General features: G+C 35.9%; 1 protein-coding gene and 7 non-coding genes across 8 annotated transcripts in view; 7 read left to right on the top strand and 1 right to left on the bottom strand.

Moving 5' to 3' along the window:
• The window catches only part of LOC134847776 (2-(trimethylamino)ethylphosphonate dioxygenase-like), a 188,396-nt gene that overhangs the window by 97,159 nt on the left and 70,532 nt on the right, over positions 1–20,705 (bottom strand). The window lies entirely within an intron of this gene.
• On the top strand, positions 10,324–10,395 carry Trnap-ugg (transfer RNA proline (anticodon UGG)). Its single transcript has one exon. It is a non-coding gene; the product is annotated as a tRNA-Pro (tRNA).
• On the top strand, positions 14,668–14,739 carry Trnap-ugg (transfer RNA proline (anticodon UGG)). The gene has a single exon. It is a non-coding gene; the product is annotated as a tRNA-Pro (tRNA).
• On the top strand, positions 16,482–16,553 carry Trnap-ugg (transfer RNA proline (anticodon UGG)). Its single transcript has one exon. It is a non-coding gene; the product is annotated as a tRNA-Pro (tRNA).
• Positions 17,534–17,605, top strand: Trnap-ugg (transfer RNA proline (anticodon UGG)). The gene has a single exon. It is a non-coding gene; the product is annotated as a tRNA-Pro (tRNA).
• On the top strand, positions 18,586–18,657 carry Trnap-ugg (transfer RNA proline (anticodon UGG)). Its single transcript has one exon. It is a non-coding gene; the product is annotated as a tRNA-Pro (tRNA).
• Trnap-ugg (transfer RNA proline (anticodon UGG)) lies at positions 19,337–19,408 on the top strand. The gene has a single exon. It is a non-coding gene; the product is annotated as a tRNA-Pro (tRNA).
• On the top strand, positions 20,117–20,193 carry Trnap-ugg (transfer RNA proline (anticodon UGG)). Its single transcript has one exon. It is a non-coding gene; the product is annotated as a tRNA-Pro (tRNA).

The following is a 20,705-nucleotide window of genomic DNA, read 5'->3' as shown; positions in this document are numbered from 1 at the left end:
GAGGAAAAACTAACAAAAAAGGAAAAATCTCGATTTGTGAAAAAAGGATAGGAATGCATCGTAACTAACAGCATGGGACAGTGAAATAGAGGTAATATTCACGTTTTTGATGTGAGAGGTCCCGGAGTTCAATTCCCGGCTGTCCCCAATATACAAACAAAAAAATATATACTTGCTAGTAGAAAAACAGTGCAATTCCCGGCTACCCCAGTATAAAATAACCAAAATGGACAAAAATGAAGAAATCTTTTTTTTGTGAATCAAGCAGAAATGCATCGTAACTAAATACATAGTCTCATTGGGGACAGCCGGCAAAGACAGAATCATGCCACAAGACCGCAGAAATCGCAATGATCTCGATTCGAGAAATATGTAGGAATGCATCGAAGGTAAATCCATGGACAGTGGTCTAGTGGCATCCATCTCGCGAAGGGTGCGAGAGATTCCGGTTTTAAACCCAGTTGTCCCCTATAAACATACAGAAAAATTTTATATTTTTTATTTAAAAAAATTGCTTACAGTAAACAACTTAAAATAATTATTAAACCCAAAAAAACTCATCAAAACCCAAAAGAAAAAAAATTTTAAAAAAAAAACGCAATGAATTTGATTTGAGAAAAATCTAGAAATGCATCGTAGCGTAACACATAGGACAGTGGCCTGGTGGTATGATTCTCGTTTTAGGTGCGAGAGCTCCCGGGTTCAATTCCCGGCTGTCCCCAGAATACCAACAGAAAAAACATACTTTCTAGTAGCAAGACAGTAAAAACTAAGGACCCTACAATAATTACTAAATTCTCAAAAATCAAATGAAAACGGACAAAAACTAACTATTCTTTCTTTGTAAGAAAAGTAGGAATGCATCGATGCTAAAACAAGGGAGAGTGGTCTAAAGTTCCGAGTCTCGATTAGAGCGGTAAAAATTCCGGGTTCAAACCCCGGATGTCTCATTTAAGCTAGCAGAAAAAAAAAACATTTTCTTATAAAAAGGCTGCAAACACAAAGCAACTTAAAAAGAAACTATTGAACTCACTAATACGAGGAAAAATGAACAAAAGAGGAAAAATCTCGATTTGTGAAAAAAGTAGGAACGCATCGTAACTAACAGAATGGGACAGTGGAATAGAGGTATGATTCTCGCATTTGGTGAGAGAGGTCCCGGGTTCAATTCCCGGCTGTCCCCATTATACTAACATAAAAAACTGAACTTGCTAGTAGAAAAACAGTGCAATTCCCGGCTACCCCAGTACACTAACAAAATAAAAAATTTCTAGTAGAAAGACAGCAAACACTAAGCAACATAAAATTATTATTAAACTCACAAAATTGGAAAAAAAATGAAGAAATCTTTTGTTTGTGAATTGAGTAGAATGCATTGTAACTCAAAACATAGTCTCATTGGGGACAGCCGGCAAAGACAAAATCATACCACTAGACCGCAGAAAACGCAATGATCTTGATTTGAGAAATATGTAGGAATGCATCGAAGGTAAATCCATGGACAGTGGTCTAGAGGTATCAATCTCGCGAAGGGTGCGAGAGATCCCGTTTTTAAACCCAGTTGTCCCCAATAAAATACAGAAAAATTTCATATTTTTTAGTAAAAAAAATAGCTAACAGTAAACAACTTAAAATAATTATTAAACCCAAAAAAACTCATCAAAACCTAAAAGAAAAAAATTTAAAAAAAAACGCAATGAACTTGATTTCAAAAAAATCTAGAAATGCATAGTAGCGTAACTCATAGGACAGTGGTCTGGTGGTATGATTCTCGATTTGGGTGCGAGAGGTCCCGGGTTCAAATCCCGGCTGTCCCCAGAAGACCAACAGAAAAAACATACTTTCTAGTAGAAATACCGTAAACACTAAGCACCCTACAATAATTACTTAACTTTCAAAAAACAAATGAAAACGGACAAAAACTAACTATTCTTTTTTTGTGAAACAAGTCGGGAATGCATTGATGCTAAAACATGGGACAGTGGTCTAACATTACGATTCTGGATTAGAGCGGTAAAAATTCCGGGTTCAAACCCCGGATGTCTCATTTAAGCTAGCAGTAAAAAAAAACATTTTCTTATAAAAAGGCTGCAAACACAAAGCAACTTAAAAAGAAACTATTGAACTCACTAATACGAGTAAAAATGAACAAAAGAGGAAAAATCTCGATTTGTGAAAAAAGTAGGAACGCATCGTAACTAAAAGCATGGGACAGTGGAATAGAGGTATGATTCTCGATTGTGGGGCGAGAGGTCCCGGGTTCAATTCCCGGTTGTCACCAATATACTAAAAAAATATATATATTTGCTAGTAGAAAAACCGTGCAACTCCCGGCTAGCTCAGTATCCTATCAAAATAAAAATATCTAGTAGAAAGACAGCAAACACAAAGCAAACCTAAAATGTTTAATAAACTCACAATAAAAAAACAAATGAAAACGGACAAAAATTAAACATTCTTTCAAAAAAGGAATAATCTTGATTTGTGAAAACGGTACGAATGCATCTAAAATAATATCATGGGACAGTGGTCTAGTGGTATGATTCTTTCTTAGGGTACGAGAGGTCCCGGGTTCAATTCCTGGCTTTCCGCAGATTACTAACAGAAAAAATATGGTTTTTAGTAGAAAGACAGCAAACATTGAGCAATCTACAATAATTATTAAACTCACAAAAAACAAATGAAAACGGACAAAAACTAAAACAATCATTTTTGTGAAATAAGTAGGAATGCATCGATGCTAAAACATGGGAGAGTGGTCTAAAGTTCCGATTCTTGATTAGTGCGGTAAAAATTCCGGGTTTAAACGGCGGATGTCTCATTTAAGCTAGCAGAAAAAAATAACATTATCTTATAAAAAGACAGAAAAAACGAAGCAACTTAGAAAGAAAGTATTAAACTCACTAAAACGAGGAAACACGAAAAAAAAGGAATAATCTTGATTTGTGAAAAAAAAGTAGGAATGCATCGTAACTAACAGCATGGGACAGTGGAACAGAGGTATGATTCTCGCTTTTGGTGCGAGAGGTCCCGGGTTCAATTCCCGGATGTCCCCAATATACTAACATAAAAAAATTATACTTGCTAGTAGAAAAACAGTGCAACTCCCGGCTGACTCAGTATAATAACGAAATAAAAATTTCTAGTAGAAAGACAGCAATCACAAAGCAACCTACAATATTTATTGTACTCACAAAAAAAAACAAATGAAAACGGACAAAAACTAAACTTCCTTTTTTCGTAAAACAAGTAGGAATGCATCGATGCAAGAACAAGGGACAGTGGTCTAAAGTTACGATTCTCGATTAGAGCGGTAAAAATTCCGGGTTTGAAAAGCGGATGTCTCATTTAGGCTAGCAGAAAAAAAATAATTTTTCTAATAAAAAGACAGCGAACACAAAGCAACTTAGAAAGAAAGTATTAAACTCACTAATACGAGAAAACACAAACAAAAAAGCATTAATCTTGATTTGAGAAAAAGGTAGGAATGCATCTAAACTAACATCATGGGACAGTGGTCTAGTGGTATGATTCTCGCTAAGTTCTCGAGAGATCCCCGGTTCAATTCCAGGCTGTCCCCAGATTACTAACAGAAAAAAATCTCGATTTGTGAAAAAAGGATAGGAATGCATCGTAACTAACAGCATGGGACAGTGAAATAGAGGTAATATTCACGCTTTTGATGTGAGAGGTCCCGGAGTTCAATTCCCGGCTGTCCCCAATATACAAACAAAAAAAATTATACTTGCTAGTAGAAAAACAGTGCAATTCCCGGCTACCCCAGTATAAAATAACCAAAATGGACAAAAATGAAGAAATCTTTTTTTTGTGAATCAAGCAGAAATGCATCGTAACTAAATACATAGTCTCATTGGGGACAGCCGGCAAAGACAGAATCATGCCACAAGACCGCAGAAATCGCAATGATCTCGATTCGAGAAATATGTAGGAATGCATCGAAGGTAAATCCATGGACAGTGGTCTAGAGGCATCCATCTCGCGAAGGGTGCGAGAGATTCCGGTTTTAAACCCAGTTGTCCCCTATAAACATACAGAAAAATTTCATATTTTCTAGTTAAAAAAAATTGCTTAAAGTAAACAACTTAAAATAATTATTAAACCCAAAAAAACTCATCAAAACCCAAAAGAAAAAAATTTTAAAAAAAAACGCTATGAACTTGATTTGAGAAAAATCTAGAAATGCATCGTAGCGTAACACATAGGACAGTGGTCTGGTGGTATGATTCTCGTTTTAGGTGCGAGAGCTCCCGGGTTCAATTCCCGGCTGTCCCCAGAATACCAACAGAAAAAACATACTTTCTAGTAGCAAGACAGTAAAAACTAAGGACCCTACAATAATTACTAAATTCTCAAAAATCAAATGAAAACAGACAAAAACTAACTATTCTTTCTTTGTAAAAAAAAGTAGGAAAGCATCGATGCTAAAACAAGGGAGAGTGGTCTAAAGTTCCGAGTCTCGATTAGAGCGGTAAAAATTCCGGGTTCAAACCCCGGATGTCTCATTTAAGCTAGCAGAAAAAAAACCATTTTCTTATAAAAAGGCTGCAAACACAAAGCAACTTAAAAAGAAACTATTGAACTCACTAATACGAGGAAAAATGAACAAAAGAGGAAAAATTTCGATTTGTGAAAAAAGTAGGAACGCATCGTAACTAACAGAATGGGACAGTGGAATAGAGGTATGATTCTCGCATTTGGTGAGAGAGGTCCCGGGTTCAATTCCCGGCTGTCCTCATTATACTAACATAAAAAACTGAACTTGCTAGTAGAAAAACAGTGCAATTCCCGGCTACCCCACTACACTAACAAAATAAAAAATTTCTAGTAGAAAGACAGCAAACACTAAGCAACATAAAATTATTATTAAACTCACAAAATTGGAAAAAAATGAAGAAATCTTTTGTTTGTGAATTAAGTAGAATGTATTGTAACTCAATACATAGTCTCATTGGGGACAGCTGGCAAAGACAAAATCATACCACTAGACCGCAGAAAACGCAATGATCTTGATTTGAGAAATATGTAGGAATGCATCGAAGGTAAATCCATGGACAGTGGTCTAGTGGTATCAATCTCGCGAAGGGTGCGAGAGATCCCGTTTTTAAACCCAGTTGTCCCCAATAAAATACAGAAAAATTTCATATTTTTTAGTTTAAAAAAAGCTAACAGTAAACAACTTAAAATAAATATTAAACCCAAAAAAACTCATCAAAACCTAAAAGAAAAAAATTTAAAAAAAAACGCAATGAACTTGATTTGAAAAAAATCTAGAAATGCATAGTAGCGTAACTCATAGGACAGTGGTCTGGTGGTATGATTCTCGATTTGGGTGCGAGAAGTCCCGGGTTCAATTCCCGGCTGTCCCCAGAAGACCAACAGAAAAAACATACTTTCTAGTAGAAAGACCGTAAACACTAAGCACCCTACAATAATTACTTAACTCTCAAAAAACAAATGAAAACGGACAAAAACTAACTATTCTTTTTTTGTGAAACAAGTGAGAATGCATTGATGCTAAAACAAGAGAGAGTGGTCTAAAGTTCCGAGTCTTGATTAGAGCGGTAAAAAATCCGGGTTCAAACCCCGGATGTCTCATTTAAGCTAGCAGAAAAAAAAACATTTTCTTATAAAAAGGCTGCAAACACAAAGCAACTTAAAAAGAAACGATTGAACTCACTAATACGAGAAAAAAATAACAAAAGAGGAAAAATCTCGATTTGTGAAAAAAGTAGGAACGCATCGTAACTAACAGAATGGGACAGTGGAATAGAGGTATGATTCTCGCATTTGGTGAGAGAGGTCCCGGGCTCAATTCCCGGCTGTCCCCATTATACTAACATAAAAAACTGAAATTGCTAGTAGAAAAACAGTGAAATTCCCGGCTACCCCAGTACACTAACAAAATAAAAAATTTCTAGTAGAAAGACAGCAAACACTAAGCAACATAAAATTATTATTAAACTCACAAAATTGGAAAAAAAATGAAGAAATCTTTTGTTTGTGAATTAAGTAGAATGCATTGTAACTCAAAACATAGTCTCATTGGGGACAGCCGGCAAAGACAAAATCATACCACTAGACCGCAGAAAACGCAATGATCTTGATTTGAGAAATATGTAGGAATGCATCGAAGGTAAATCCATGGACAGTGGTCTAGAGGTATCAATCTCGCGAAGGGTGCGAGAGATCCCGTTTTTAAACCCAGTTGTCCCCAAAAAAATACAGAAAAATTTCATATTTTTTAGTAAAAAAAATAGCTAACAGTAAACAACTTAAAATAATTATTAAACCCAAAAAAACTCATCAAAACCTAAAAGAAAAAAATTTAAAAAAAAACGCAATGAGCTTGATTTGAAAAAAATCTAGAAATGCATAGTAGCGTAACTCATAGGACAGTGGTCTGGTCGTAGGATTCTCGATTAGGGTCCGAGAAGTCCCGAGTTCAATTCCCGGCTGTCCCCAGAAGACCAACAGAAAAAACATACTTTCTAGTAGAAAGACCGTAAACACTAAGCACCCTACAATAATTACTTTACTCTCAAAAACAAATGAAAACGGACAAAAAATAAACTTCCTTTTTTTGTAAAACAAGTAGGAATGCATCGATGCTAGAACAAGGGACAGTGGTCTAAAGTTACGATTCTCGATTAGAGCGGTAAAAATTCCGGGTTTGAAAAGCGGATGTCTCATTTAGGCTAGCAGAAAAAAATTAATTTTTCTAATAAAAAGACAGCGAACACAAAGCAACTTAGAAAGAAAGTATTAAACTCACTAATACGAGGAAACACAAACAAAAAAGCATTAATCTTGATTTGAGAAAAAGGTAGGAATTCATCTAAACTAACATCATGGGACAGTGGTCTAGTGGTATTATTCTCGCTTAGGGTGCTAGAGGTCCCGGGTTCATTTCCCGGCTGTCCCCAGATTACTAACAAAAAAAAAATGTTTCTAATACAAAACAGCAAATACTGAGCAACCTACAATATTTATTGAACTCACAAAAAAACAAACGAAAACGGACAAAAACTAAACATTCTTTTTTTTGTAAAACAAGTAGGAATGCATCGATGCTAGAACAAGGGACAGTGGTCTAAAGTTACGATTCTTGATTAGAGCGGTAAAAATTCCGGGTTTGAAAAGCGGATGTCTCAATTTAGCAGAAAATTTTTTTTTTTTCTAATAAAAAGACAGCAAACACAAAGCAACTTAGAAAGAAAGTATTAAACTCACTAATACGAGGAAACACGAACAAAAAAGGAATAATCTCGATTTGTGAAAAAAGTAGGAATGCATCGTAACTAACAGCATGGGACAGTGGAAAAGATGTATGATTTTCGCTTTTGGTGCGAGAGGTCCCGAGTTCAATTCCCGGCTGTCCCCAATATACTAACATAAAAAATTTATACTTGCTAGTAGAAAAACAGTGCTCAGTATACTAACAAAATTAAAATTTCAAGTAGAAAGACAGCAAACACAGAGCAACCTACAATACTTATTAAACTCACAAAACAAAACAAATGAAAACGGACAAAAACTAAACATTCTTTTTTTTGTAAAACAAGTAGGAATGCATCGATGCTGGAACAAGGGACAGTGGTCTGAAGTTACGATTCTTGATTAGAGCGGTAAAAATTCTGGGTTTGAAAAGCGGATGTCTCATTTAGGCTAGCAGCAAAGAATTAATTTTTCTAATAAAAAGACAGCAAACACAAAGCAACTTAGAAAGAAGTATTAAACTCACTAATACGAGGAAACAAGAACAAAAAAGGAATAATCTTGATTTTAGTTTCTAGTTGATAGACAGCAAATACTGAGCAACCTACAATAATGATTAAACTCACAAAAAACAAATGAAAACGGGCAAAAACTAAACAGTCTTTTTTGTGAAACAAGTAGGAATGCATCGATGCTAGAGCGGTAAAAACTCCGGGTTTAAACCGCGGATGTCTCATTTAAGCTAGCAGAAAAAAATAACATTATCTTATAAAAAGGCTGCAAACACAAAGCAACTTAGAAAGAAACTATTGAACTCACTAATACGAGGAAAAATGAACAAAAGAGGAAAAATCTCGATTTGTGAAAAAAGTAGGAACGCATTGTAACTAACAGAATAGGACAGTGGAATAGAGGTATGATTCTCGCATTTGGTGAGAGAGGTCCCGGGTTCAATTCCCGGCTGTCCCCATTATACTAACATAAAAAACTGAGTTGCTAGAAGAAAAACAGTGCAATTCCCGGCTACCCCAGTACACTAACAAAATAAAAAATTTCTAGTAGAAAGACAGCAAACACTAAGCAACATAAAATTATTATTAAACTCACAAAATTGGAAAAAAAATGAAGAAATCTTTTGTTTGTGAATTAAGTAGAATGCATTGTAAATCAATACATAGTCTCAATGGGGACAGCCGGCAAAGACAAAATCATACCACTAGACCGCAGAAAACGCAATGATCTTGATTTGAGAAATATGTAGGAATGCATCGAAGGTATATCCATGGACAGTGGTCTAGTGGTATCAATCTCGCGAAGGGTGCGAGAGATCCCGTTTTTAAACCCAGTTGTCCCCAATAAAATACAGAAAAATTTCATATTTTTTAGTAAAAAAAAGCTAACAGTAAACAACTTAAAATAATTATTAAACCCAAAAAAAACTCATCAAAACCTAAAAGAAAAAAATTTAAAAAAAACGCAATGAACTTGATTTGAAAAAAATCTAGAAATGCATAGTAGCGTAACTCATAGGACAGTGGTCTGGTGGTATGATTCTCGATTTGGGTGCGAGAAGTCCCGGGTTCAATTCCCGGCTGTCCCCAGAAGACCAACAGAAAAAACATACTTTCTAGTAGAAAGACCGTAAACACTAAGCACCCTACAATAATTACTTAACTCTCAAAAAACAAATGAAAACGGACAATAACTAACTATTCTTTTTTTATGAAACAAGTGGGAATGCATTGATGCTAAAACAAGGGAGAGTGGTCTAAAGTTCCGAGTCTTGATTAGAGCGGTAAAAATTCCGGGTTCAAACCCCGGATGTCTCATTTAAGCTAGCAGAAAAAAAAACATTTTCTTATGAAAAGGCTGCAAACACAAAGCAAATTAAAAAGAAACGATTGAACTCACTAATACGAGGAAAAATGAACAAAAGAGGAAAAATCTCGATTTGTGAAAAAAGTAGGAACGCGTCGTAACTAACAGAATGGGACAGTGGAATAGAGGTATGATTCTCGCATTTGGTGAGAGAGGTCCCGGGTTCAATTCCCGGCTGTCCCCATTATACTAACATAAAAAACTGAACTTGCTAGTAGAAAAACAGTGCAATTCCCGGCTACTCCAGTACACTAACAAAATAAAAGATTTCTAGTAGAAAGACAGCAAACACTAAGCAACATAAATTTATTATTAAACTCACAAAATTGGAAAAAAAAATGAAGAAATCTTTTGTTTGTGAATTAAGTAGAATGCATTGTAACTCAATACATAGTCTCATTGGGGACAGCCGGCAAAGACAAAATCATACCACTAGACTGCAGAAAACGCAATGATCTTGATTTGAGAAATATGTAGGAATGCATCGAAGGTAAATCCATGGACAGTGGTCTAGTGGTATCAATCTCGCGAAGGGTGCGAGAGATCCCGTTTTTAAACCTAGTTGTCCCCAATAAAATACAGAAAAATTTCATATTTTTTAGTTAGAAAAATAGCTAACAGTAAACAACTTGAAATAATTATTAAAACCAAAAAAAACTCATCAAAACCTAAAAGAAAAAAATTTAAAAAAAAAACGCAATGAACTTGATTTGAAAAAAAATCTAGAAATGCATAGTAGCGCAACTCATAGGACAGTGGTCTGGTGGTAGGATTCTCGATTAGGGTGCGAGAGGTCCCGGGTTCAATTCCCGGCTGTCCCCAGAAGACCAACAGAAAAAACATACTTTCTAGTAGAAAGACCGTAAACACTAAGCACCCTACAATAATTACTTAACTCTCAAAAAACAGATGAAAACGGACAATAACTACCTATTCTTTTTTTGTGAAACAAGTGGGAATGCATTGATGCTAAAATATGGACAGTGGTCTAAAGTTACGATTCTTGATTAGAGCGGTAAAACTTCCGGGTTTCAAAAGCGGATGTCTCATTTAAGCAAGCAGAAAAAAAAACATTTTCTAATAAAAAGACAGCAAACACAAAGCAACTTAGAAAGAAACTATTAAACTCACTACTACGAGAAAAAACGAACAAAAAAAGATTAATCTTGATTTGTGAAATATGTAGGAATGCATCGTAAGTAACATCATGGGACAATGGTCTAGAGGTATGATTTTCGCTTTGGGTGCGAGAGGTCCCGGGTTCAATTCCCGGCTGTCCCCAGAAGACCAACAGAAAAAACATACTTTCTAGTAGAAAGACCGTAAACACTAAGCACCCTACAATAATTACTTAACTCTCAAAAAACAGATGAAAACGGACAATAACTAACTATTCTTTTTTTTGTGAAACAAGTCGGGAATGCATTGATGCTAAAACATGGGACAGTGGTCTAACATTACGATTCTGGATTAGAGCGGTAAAAACTCCGGTTTTAAACCGCGGATGTCTCGCGGATTAAAGCTAGCAGAAAAAAATAACATTTTCTAATAAAAATACAGCAAACACAAAGCAACATAGAAAGAAACTATTGAACTCACTAATACGAGGAAAAACGAACAAAAAAGGAAACATCTCGATTTGTGAAAAAAGGTAGGAATGCATCGTAACTAACAGCATGGGACAGTGAAATAGAGGTATGATTCTCGCTTTTGGTGTGAGAGGTCCAGAGTTCAATTTCCGGCTGTCCCTAATATACAAACAAACAAAATTATACTTGCTAGTAGAAAAACAGTGCGATTCCCGGCTACCCCATTATAAACTCACCAAAATGGACAAAAACAAAGAAATCTTTTATTTGTGAATCAAGTAGAAATGCATCGTAACTAAATACATAGTCTCATTGGGGACAGCCAGCAAAGACAGAATCATGCCACTAGACCGCAGAAATCGCAATGATCTTGATTTGAGAAATATTTAGGAATGCATCGAAGGTATATCCAAGGACAGTGGTCTAGTGGCATCAAACTCGCGAAGGGTGCGAGAGATCCCGGTTTCAAACCCAGTTGTTCCCAATAATCATACAGAAAAATTTTATATTTTTTAGTTAACAAAAATTGCTTACAGTAAACAACTTAAAATAATTATTAAGCCCAAAAAAACTCATCAAAACCTAAAAGAAAAAAATTAAAAAAAAAACGCAATGAACTTGATTTGAGAAAAATCTAGAAATGCATCGTATCTTAACACATAGGACAGTGGTCTAGTGGTATGATTCTCGCTCAGGGTGCGAAAGGTCCCGGGTTCAAAAACGGACAAAAACGAAGAAATCTTTTTGTTTGTGAAACAAGTAGAAATGCATCGTAACTAAATACATAGTGTCATTTGGGGCAGCCGGGAAAGACAGAATCATACCACTAGACCGCAGAAAACGCAATGATCTTGATTAGCCAAGTATGTAGAAATGCATCGAAGGCAAATTCTTGGACAGTGGTGCAGTGGTATGATTCTCGCTTAGGGAGCGAGAGAACCCGATTTCAAACCCAGTTGTCCCCAATAAACATTCAGAAAAAAGTTTAATTTTTCTAGTAGAAAAAATAGCTAACAGTAAACAACTTAAAAGAATTATTACACCCACAAAAACTCATCAAAACAAAAAAACTGTTAAAAAACGCAATGATCTTGATTTGCGAAATATGTAGGAATGCATCGAAGCTTAACATGTGGGACAGTGGTCTAGTGGTATGATTCTCTCTTTGGGTGCGATAGGTCCCTAGTTCCAATCCAAGCTGTCCCCAAAATACTAACAGAAAAAAAATAAATAATTTCTGGTAGAAAAAAATTGCTAACAGTAAACGACATTAAATAATTATTAAATCCACAGAAACGAATCAATACTTAAAAAAAGGTTATAAAACGCAATGATCTTTATTTGCGAAATATGTAGGAATGCATCGAAGCTAAATACATGGACAGTGGTTTAGTGGTATGATTCTCGCTTGAGGTGCGAGAGATCCCGACTTCAGACCCAGTTGTACCCAATGAACGGTGGAAAATTTTTTAAATTTTTTTTGTAGAAAAAACAGCTAAGAGTAAACAACTTCAAAAATTTTTTAAGCCCAGAAAAAGCTCATCAAAACCAAAAAGAAAAGAATAAAATAACGCAACAATCTTTATTTGCGAAATATGTAGGATTGTATCGAAGGTAACACATGGGCCAGTGGTCTAGTGGTATGATTCTCGCTTAGGGTGCGAGAGGTTCTGGGTTTAGGTCCCGGCTGTCGCCAAAATACTGAAAGAAAACATATAATTTCTATTAGAAAGACAGCAATTACTATGCAACCTACAATATTTGTTTAACTCACAAAAAAAAATGAAAACAGACAAAAACTTAAAATTCTTTTTTTTGTGTGAAACAAGTCGGAATGCATCGATGGTAAAACTTGGGAAGTGGTCTAAAGTTACGATTCTTGATTAGAGCGGTAACAATTTCGGGTTTAAACAGCGGATGTCTCATTTGAGCTAGCGGAAAAAAATTAAATTTTCTAATAGAAAGACTGCAAACACAAGGCAACTTAGAAAGAAACTATTAAACTCACTAATACGAGGAAAAACGCTCACTAATACGAGGAAAAACGAACAAAAAAAATAATCTTCATTTGTGAAATATGTAGGAACGCATCGTAACCCACAGCATGGGACAGTGGTCTAGAGGTATGATTCCCGCTTTGGGTGCGAGAGGTTCTGGGTTTAGGTCCCGGCTGTCGCCAAAATACTGAAAGAAAACATATAATTTCTATTAGAAAGACAGCAATTACTATGCAACCTACAATATTTGTTTAACTCACAAAAAAAAATGAAAACAGACAAAAACTTAAAATTCTTTTTTTTTGTGTGAAACAAGTCGGAATGCATCGATGGTAAAACTTGGGAAGTGGTCTAAAGTTACGATTCTTGATTAGAGCGGTAACAATTTCGGGTTTAAACAGCGGATGTCTCATTTGAGCTAGCGGAAAAAAATTACATTTTCTAATAGAAAGACTGCAAACACAAGGCAACTTAGAAAGAAACTATTAAACTCACTAATACGAGGAAAAACGCTCACTAATACGAGGAAAAACGAACAAAAAAAAATAATCTTCATTTGTGAAATATGTAGGAACGCATCGTAACCCACAGCATGGGACAGTGGTCTAGAGGTATGATTCCCGCTTTGGGTGCGAGAGGTCCCGGGTACAATTCCCGGCTGTCCCCATTATACTAACAGAAATAATTAAATTTGACAGTAGAAAAAAAAGTGCAACTAACGGCTATTCCCAGTAACTATAACAAACTTCTTGAAGAAAGACAGCAAACACTAAGCAATTTAAAATGATAATTAAACTCACCAAAACGGACAAAAACGAAGAAATCTTTTTTTGTGAAAAAAGTAGAAATGCATCGTAACTAAATACATAGTCTCATTGGGGGGCAGCCGGGAAAGACAGAATCATACCACAAGATCGCAGAAAACGCAATGATCTTGAGTTGCGAAATATGCAGGAATGCATCGAAGCTTAACACGTGGGACAGTGGTCTAGTTGTATGATTCTCGCTTAGGGTGCGAGAGGTTCTGGGTTCAAGTACCGGCTGTCGCCAGAATACTGATAGAAAACATATAATTTCTAGTAGAAAGACAGCAAGCACTATGCAACCTACAATATTTATTAAACTCACAAAAAAAATGAAAACGGACAAAAACTTAACATTATTTTTTTTGTGAAACAAGTCGGAATGCGTCGATGCTAAAACTTGAGAAGTAGTCTAAAGTTACGATTCTTGATTGATGTCTCATTTAAGCTAGCAGAAGAAATTACATTTCTAATAAAAAGACTGCAAACACAAAGCAACTTAGAAAGAAACTATTAAACTCACTAATACGAGGAAAAACGAACAAAAAAAGATTAATCTTGATTTGTGAAATATGTAGGAATGCACCGTAAGTAACAGCATGGGACAGTGGGCTAGAGGTATGATTTTCGCTTTGGGTGCGAGAGGTCCCGGGTTCAATTCCCGGCTGTCCCCAATATACTAACCGAAATAATTATACTTGACAGTAGAAAAAAAGGCATCTACCGGCTATTCCCAGTAACTAAAACAAACTTCCTGTAGAAAGTCAGCAAACACTAAGCAACTTAAAATGATTCTTAAATTCACCAAAACGGATAAAAACGAAGAAATCGTTTTTTTTGTGAAACAAGTAGAAATGCATCGTAACTAAATACATAGTGGCATTGGGGGCAGCCGGGAAAGACAGACTCATACCACTAGACCGCAGAAAACGCAATGATCTTGATTTGCCAAATATGTAGGAATGCATCGAAGTCAAATCTTTGGACAGTGGTATGATTCTCGCTTAGGGTGCGAAAGAGCCCGATTTGAAACCCAGTTGTACCCAATAAACAAACAGAAAGAAGTTTATTTTTCTCCACAAAACTCATCAAAAAAAATAACTGTTAAAAACGCAATGATATTGATTTGCGAAATATGTAGGAATGCATCGTAACTAACTGCATGGGACAGTGGTCTAGAGGTATGATTCTCGCTTTGGGTGCGAGAGGTCCCGGGTTCAATTCCCGGCTGTCCCCAATATACTAACCGAAATAAATATACTTGACAGTAGAAAAAAGTGCATCTACCGGCTATTCCCAGTAAGTAAAACAAACTTCCTGTAGAAAGACAGCAAACTCTAAGCAACTTAAAATGATTATTAAACGGACAAAAACGAAGAAATCTTTTTTTGTGAAAAAAGTAGAAATGCATTTTAACTAAACACATAGTCTCATTGGGGGCAGCCGGGAAAGACAGAATCATACCACAAGATCGCAGAAAACGCAATGATCTTGATTTGCGAAATATGCAGGAATGCATCGAAGCTTAACACGTGGGACAGTGGTCTAGTTGTATGATTCTCGCTTAGGGTGCGAGAGGTTCTGGGTTCAAGTACCGGCTGTCGCCAGAATACTGATAGAAAACATATAATTTCTAGTAGAAAGACAGCAAGCACTATGCAACCTACAATATTTATTAAACTCACAAAAAAAATGAAAACGGACAAAAACTTAACATTATTTTTTTTTGTGAAACAAGTCGGAATGCATCGATGCTAAAACTTGAGAAGTGGTCTAAAGTTACGATTCTTGATTGATGTCTCATTTAAGCTAGCGGAAGAAATTACATTTCTAATAAAAAGACTGCAAACACAAAACAACTTAGAAAGAAACTATTAAACTCTTGATTTGTGAAATATGTAGGAATGCATCGTAAGTAACAGCATGGCACAGTGGTCTAGAGGTATGATTTTTGCTTTGGGTGCGAGAGGTCCGGGAATCAATTCCCGGCCGTCCGCAATATACTAACCGAAATCATTATACTTGACAGTAGAAAAAAAGTGCATCTACCGGCTGTTCCCAGTAACTAAAACAAACTTCCTGTAGAAAGTCAGCAAACACTAAGCAACTTAAAATGATTCTTAAATTCACCAAAACGGATAAAAACGAAGAAATCTTTTTTTTTGTGAAACAAGTAGAAATGCATCGTAACTAAATATATAGTGTCATTGGGGGCAGCCGGGAAAGACAGACTCATACCACTAGACCGCAGAAAACGCTATGATCTTGATTTGCCAAGTATGTAGAAATGCATCGAAGGCAAATCCATGGACAGTGATCCAGTGGTATGATTCTCGCTTAGGGTGAGAGACAACCCGATTTCAAACCCAGTTGTCCCCAATAAACATACAGAAAAAAGTTTATTTTTTCTAGTAGAAAAAATAGCTAACAGTAAACAACTTAAAAGAATTATTACACCCACAAAAACTCATCAAAACAAAAAAAAACTGTTAAAAAACGCAATGATCTTGATTTGCGAAATATGCAGGAATGCATCGAAGCTTAACACGTGGGACAGTGGTCTAGTTGTATGATTCTCGCTTAGGGTGCGAGAGGTTCTGGGTTCAAGTACCGGCTGTCGCCAGAATACTGATAGAAAACATATAATTTCTAGTAGAAAGACAGCAAGCACTATGCAACCTACAAAATTTATTAAACTCACAAAAAAAATGAAAACGGACAAAAACTTAACATTATTTATTTTTGTGAAACAAGTCGGAATGCATCGACGCTAAAACTTGAGAAGTGGCCTAAAGTTACGATTTTTGATTGATGTCTCATTTAAGCTAGCAGAAGAAATTACATTTCTAATAAAAAGACTGCAAACACAAAGCAACTTAGAAAGAAACTATTAACCTCACTACTACGAGGAAAAACGAACAAAAAAAGATTAATCTTGATTTGTGAAATATGTAGGAATGCATCGTAAGTAACAGCATGGGACAATGGTCTAGAGGTATGATTTTCGCTTTGGGTGCGAGAGGTCCCGGGTTCAATTCCCGGCTGTCCCCAATATACTAACCGAAATAATTATACTTGACAGTAGAAAAAAAGGCATCTACCGGCTATTCCCAGTAACTAAAACAAACTTCCTGTAGAAAGTCAGCAAACACTAAGCAACTTAAAATGATTCTTAAATTCACCAAAACGGATAAAAACGAAGAAATCTTTTTTTTTGTGAAACAAGTAGAAATGCATCGTAACTAAATATATAGTGTCATTGGGGGCAGCCGGGAAAGACAGACTCATACCACTAGACCGCAGAAAACGCTATGATCTTGATTTGCCAAGTATGTAGAAATGCATCGAAGGCAAATCCATGGACAGTGATCCAGTGGTATGATTCTCGCTTAGGGTGAGAGACAACCCGATTTCAAACCCAGTTGTCCCCAATAAACATACAGAAAAAAGTTTATTTTTTCTAGTAGAAAAAATAGCTAACAGTAAACAACTTAAAAGAATTATTACACCCACAAAAACTCATCAAAACAAAAAAAAACTGTTAAAAAACGCAATGATCTTGATTTGCGAAATATGCAGGAATGCATCGAAGCTTAACACGTGGGACAGTGGTCTAGTTGTATGATTCTCGCTTAGGGTGCGAGAGGTTCTGGGTTCAAGTACCGGCTGTCGCCAGAATACTGATAGAAAACATATAATTTCTAGTAGAAAGACAGCAAGCACTATGCAACCTACAAAATTTATTAAACTCACAAAAAAAATGAAAACGGACAAAAACTTAACATTATTTATTTTTGTGAAACAAGTCGGAATGCATCGACGCTAAAACTTGAGAAGTGGCCTAAAGTTACGATTTTTGATTGATGTCTCATTTAAGCTAGCAGAAGAAATTACATTTCTAATAAAAAGACTGCAAACACAAAGCAACTTAGAAAGAAACTATTAACCTCACTACTACGAGGAAAAACGAACAAAAAAAGATTAATCTTGATTTGTGAAATATGTAGGAATGCATCGTAAGTAACAGCATGGGACAATGGTCTAGAGGTATGATTTTCGCTTTGGGTGCGAGAGGTCCCGGGTTCAATTCCCGGCTGTCCCCAATATACTAACCGAAATAATTATACTTGACAGTAGAAAAAAAGGCATCTACCGGCTATTCCCAGTAACTAAAACAAACTTCCTGTAGAAAGTCAGCAAACACTAAGCAACTTAAAATGATTCTTAAATTCACCAAAACGGATAAAAACGAAGAAATCTTTTTTTTTGTGAAACAAGTAGAAATGCATCGTAACTAAATATATAGTGTCATTGGGGGCAGCCGGGAAAGACAGACTCATACCACTAGACCGCAGAAAACGCTATGATCTTGATTTGCCAAGTATGTAGAAATGCATCGAAGGCAAATCCATGGACAGTGATCCAGTGGTATGATTCTCGCTTAGGGTGAGAGACAACCCGATTTCAAACCCAGTTGTCCCCAATAAACATACAGAAAAAAGTTTATTTTTTCTAGTAGAAAAAATAGCTAACAGTAAACAACTTAAAAGAATTATTACACCCACAAAAACTCATCAAAACAAAAAAAAACTGTTAAAAAACGCAATGATCTTGATTTGCGAAATATGCAGGAATGCATCGAAGCTTAACACGTGGGACAGTGGTCTAGTTGTATGATTCTCGCTTAGGGTGCGAGAGGTTCTGGGTTCAAGTACCGGCTGTCGCCAGAATACTGATAGAAAACATATAATTTCTAGTAGAAAGACAGCAAGCACTATGCAACCTACAAAATTTATTAAACTCACAAAAAAAATGAAAACGGACAAAAACTTAACATTATTTATTTTTGTGAAACAAGTCGGAATGCATCGACGCTAAAACTTGAGAAGTGGCCTAAAGTTACGATTTTTGATTGATGTCTCATTTAAGCTAGCAGAAGAAATTACATTTCTAATAAAAAGACTGCAAACACAAAGCAACTTAGAAAGAAACTATTAACCTCACTACTACGAGGAAAAACGAACAAAAAAAGATTAATCTTGATTTGTGAAATATGTAGGAATGCATCGTAAGTAACAGCATGGGACAATGGTCTAGAGGTATGATTTTCGCTTTGGGTGCGAGAGGTCCCGGGTTCAATTCCCGGCTGTCCCCAATATACTAACCGAAATAATTATACTTGACAGTAGAAAAAAAGGCATCTACCGGCTATTCCCAGTAACTAAAACAAACTTCCTGTAGAAAGTCAGCAAACACTAAGCAACTTAAAATGATTCTTAAATTCACCAAAACGGATAAAAACGAGGAAATCTTTTTTTTTTTGTGAAACAAGTAGAAATGCATCGTAACTAAATACATAGTGTCATTGGGGGCAGCCGGGAAAGACAGACTCATACCACTAGACCGCAGAAAACGCTATGATCTTGATTTGCCAAGTATGTAGAAATGCATCGAAGGCAAATCCATGAACAGTGATCCAGTGGTATGATTCTCGCTTAGGGTGAGAGACAACCCGATTTCAAACCCAGTTGTCCCCAATAAACATACAGAAAAAAGTTTATTTTTTCTAGTAGAAAAAATAGCTAACAGTAAACAACTTAAAAGAATTATTACACCCACAATATGTAGGAATGCATCGAAGTCAAATCTTTGGACAGTGGTATGATTCTCGCTTAGGGTGCGAAAGAGCCCGATTTGAAACCCAGTTGTACCCAATAAACATACAGAAAGAAGTTTATTTTTTCTCCACAAAACTCATCAAAAAAAATAACTGTTAAAAACGCAATGATCTTGATTTGCGAAATATGTAGGAATGCAGCGTACCTAACGGTATGGGACAGTGGTCTAGAGGTATGATTCTCGCTTTGGGTGCGAGAGGTCCCGGGTTCAATTCCCGGCTGTCCCCAATATACTAACCGAAATAATTATACTTGACAGTAGAAAAAAAAGTGCAACTACCGGCTATTCCCAGTAACTATAACAAACTTCTTGTAGAAAGACAGCAAACACTAAGCAACTTAAAATTGATTATTAAACTCATAAAAACGAAGAAATCTTTTTTTTGTGAAACAAGTAGAAATGCATCGTAACTATACATTGGGGGCAGCCGGGAAAGACCGAATCATACCACTAGACCGCAGAAAATGCAATGACCTTGATTTGACAAATATGTAGGAATGCATCGAAGGCAAATCTTTGGACAGTGGTATGATTCTCGCTTAAGGTGCGAAAGAATTCGAATAGAAACCCAGTTGTACCCAATAAACATACAGAAAGAAGTTTATTTTTTCTAGTAGAAAAAGTAGCTAACAGTAAACAATTTAAAAGAATTGTTACACCCACAAAAACTCATCAAAACAAAAAAAAACTGTTAAAAAACGCAATGATCTTGATTTGCCAAATATGTAGGAATGCATCGAAGTCAAATCTTTGGACAGTGGTATGATTCTCGCTTAGGGTGCGAAAGAGCCCGATTTGAAACCCAGTTGTACCCAATAAACATACAGAAAGAAATTTATTTTTTCTCCACAAAACTCATCAAAAAAAATAACTGTTAAAAACGCAATGATCTTGATTTGCGAAATATGTAGGAATGCAGCGTACCTAACGGCATGGGACAGTGGTCTAGACTAGAGGTATGATTCTCGCTTTGGGTGCGAGAGGTCCCGGGTTCAATTCCCGGCTGTCCCCAATATACTAACCGAAATAATTATACTTGACAGTAGAAAAAAAAGTGCAACTACCGGCTATTCCCAGTAACTATAACAAACTTCTTGTAGAAAGACAGCAAACACTAAGCAACTTAAAATTGATTATTAAACTCATAAAAACGAAGAAATCTTTTTTTGTGAAACAAGTAGAAATGCATCGTAACTATACATTGGGGGCAGCCGGGAAAGACCTAATCATACCACTAGACCGCAGAAAATGCAATGACCTTGATTTGACAAATATGTAGGAATGCATCGAAGGCAAATCTTTGGACAGTGGTATGATTCTCGCTTAAGGTGCGAAAGAACTCGAATAGAAACCCAGTTGTACCCAATAAACATACAGAAAGAAGTTTATTTTTTCTAGTAGAAAAAATAGCTAACAGTAAACAATTTAAAAGAATTGTTACACCCACAAAACTCATCAAAAAAAATAATTGTTAAAAAACGCAATGATCTTGATTTGCGAAATATGTAGGAATGCATCGTAAC

Source organism: Symsagittifera roscoffensis, chromosome 6, assembly GCF_963678635.1.
Source record: "Symsagittifera roscoffensis chromosome 6, txSymRosc1.1, whole genome shotgun sequence".
NCBI lineage: Eukaryota > Metazoa > Xenacoelomorpha > Acoela > Convolutidae > Symsagittifera > Symsagittifera roscoffensis.
Note: the sequence above shows the minus strand (reverse complement) of the source record. Positions and strands in the feature narration are given on the sequence as shown.